The following is a 2,569-nucleotide window of genomic DNA, read 5'->3' on the forward strand; positions in this document are numbered from 1 at the left end:
ACGATAAATAGTCGAATACATCTTCAAAACAATCGACGGTCAACTTTAGAATATCGGCTGACTGATTTTGATTCGAAACAATGGTGCCGACTCTGATTCCATTTCCAGCGTTTACGTTGTTTGATCCATTTCTTGCGGCATTTGGTTCAACAATTTCGCTCAATTGACTCGCACCTACAGAATAGATTGGATGAATTAAAATTCGGTGCTTTTTCTTGCTGTAATTAAATCGTTTTTCTTATTGGGTGCACTAGGAATATATAAGTTACCTTCAACGGTGACGTCAGTGTCTATTTCTAGGTCTATTTTTGTTGATAATGATTCAGCTTGATCCAATGAATGATTCACAATTTTACGTTCGTTCCATTTTCTGTTCTCCATCCTGTTTGCGATGTTATGTACACATGGGAATTTGCTCGGAAGATCTTCTCTCTACCGTTAATAATTATGGTTTACTAAAACATAGATTTAATGTTGTTTTTAAGCAGGATATTTTTGTAATAAGCAGGAGAACCGCATTGATCGAACAATTTTTCTTGTTCTTTGTTTTTTTTATATTTATGACCTTACTTCTTGAGATGCAAAATACGACTGATTTAAATGGTAAATTCCACTTGCAAACGTAATTAGTAAAAGAGAAAAGGTATCAGAGGATGTTGTTGGTTGTTTAATTTGAACTTTACTCTCACTTTAGTGTCATACGGCTCGATCCAATAGCCGAAACCGCATCCTTACAAGCAAACGGGATTAACAACTTTGTTACCTGCTGCAAATAACTCAATGCCACCAGTTCAATGACAACGGCGTTTGTCTTCAAGTTGAAAAAAAATTCACCAATAGATTTCCCTATCGGTTTGCGTGAGAAAATGTAAACAAGGTGTGTAACGACGACAATCATAAACAGAATAAAACGGTTCAATTCCAAATACTGGATTTCTTTTGGTGGCTTTTATTTAAAAATAGAAATTAAAAAAAAAACAAACGGTTGCAATAAATGATGCCAATGCAAGGTAAATGTATAATGGAATTTCCTTATGAAAATCGGTTCGTGTTTTACAAAAAAGGTGCTTTCCCACATCCTGGTAAGTGTTCATCTCTTCAGTGAATTACTTTCGGCACAACGTGATTGATTGGGTTACTTTGTTCGTTTTTTCATAATTTTCATAAACAGGACCATAACTGCAACGATTCAAAAATGATTATGTGTCAAAAAATGTCTCGGTACGGAATACTTTGTATTTTAAAAACTCACATATAAAAATAACCATAACTAATCCGATCATAATCCACATCCAACATTTCCACGCTCTCTTCGAATGCTCTTTGAGTACTGTGCCTTCTTTGGCATTTTGTATGGGAGGTACCCGTTAATCGATTCTGATTGGCTTCAAACTTTCTGAGGTTTCATTTTTTGGAGAAAAAATAAGATTCTGAAAGTTTCATGTTGATCGCATTTGCAGAAGTTTGGTTTTTGTCCCTTAATTTTTTTCCAAACAAATGTCGACAAAAATTGAGGACAAAAACTCAAACTTCTGCAAACGATCAACATGAAACTTTCAGAATCTTATTTTTTCTCCAAAAAATGAAACCTCAGAAAGTTTGAAGTCAATAGGAATCGATTAAAGGGTACCTCTCATACAAAATTGTCGAAGTTTTAGTTAAAGTGACCGATTTTTCACTTTATTTTTATTATTATATTTTCGCTGCCTTTATTTCAAGAAAATTCACAAAAAATAACCAAAAGTACCTACGGACAACGCAGGCCAACGGTACGGAAAAGTTCGGGATTACCAATGTAATTCTTTTTATGTCAATACAGAGATATGTTGCTATTCCATAAAATGTTACCGCCAAAAGCGTGATGAATTACGGAAGATTCTAATTAAGCCGAAATCAAACAATGAAATATAGATATGTAATATCCACTGGATAGTTGGAATATCAGTTATTTCGTTGCGTCGGCAACAGCGGCAGCCGCACTCGTTCGAACGAAGTGTGTGCGCATACACATCGTCGTTAAATTACTAACACAAATGAATAGTTCAGCGATGGACTGTACGTGTATATATTCCGACGAAGCAAGGAGAAAAGGCGATAAAGCGCGCGTACACGTACAGTCCATCGCTGAACTATTCATTTGTGTTAGTAATTAAACGACGATGTGTATGCGCACACACTTCGTTCGAACGAGTGCGCCTGCCGCTGTTGCCGACGCAACGAAATAACTGATATTCCAACTATCCAGTGGATATTACATATCTATATTTCATTGTTTGGCCGAAATCCGTCTTCTTGTATGCCCATTTTGTCGCCAAATAAGCTTCTTTATCGACGTACAACTTCATTTTCTTTGCATTTGCCAATTTCTCACGCATCCTTTTCAGCGCTGGCAAATCAATAATTTTGGTAGTTTCGTTGAAGTAATCTCCTCTTTCGAAGAAAAAACGGTTGTTACGGTTGTAATGTAAATTGTTTCTATGTTGGCTGCTCGACTAAAGAGTGGTGCAATTCGATCAAAACTGACTTTACCAAATCCAATCTATTTAAGTTTGGTGAGATTATTTGCAGA

The 2,569-nt window shown here is 35.9% G+C and overlaps 1 long non-coding RNA gene across 1 annotated transcript; it reads right to left on the minus strand.

The window, feature by feature from the left end:
• Nucleotides 1-914: 914 nt before the first annotated feature.
• Nucleotides 915-1,344, minus strand: LOC129579814 (uncharacterized). Its single transcript, XR_008689300.1, has 2 exons — nucleotides 1,253-1,344; nucleotides 915-1,179 (listed from the first exon to the last, which is right to left on the minus strand). It is a non-coding gene; the product is annotated as an uncharacterized LOC129579814 (long non-coding RNA).
• Between the last annotated feature and the right edge of the window lie 1,225 nt (nucleotides 1,345-2,569).

This window comes from Sitodiplosis mosellana, unplaced genomic scaffold (genome assembly GCF_009176505.1).
Source record: "Sitodiplosis mosellana isolate CC-2019 unplaced genomic scaffold, AAFC_SMos_1.0 Smas_scaffold_6574, whole genome shotgun sequence".
NCBI classification, from domain to species: domain Eukaryota; kingdom Metazoa; phylum Arthropoda; class Insecta; order Diptera; family Cecidomyiidae; genus Sitodiplosis; species Sitodiplosis mosellana.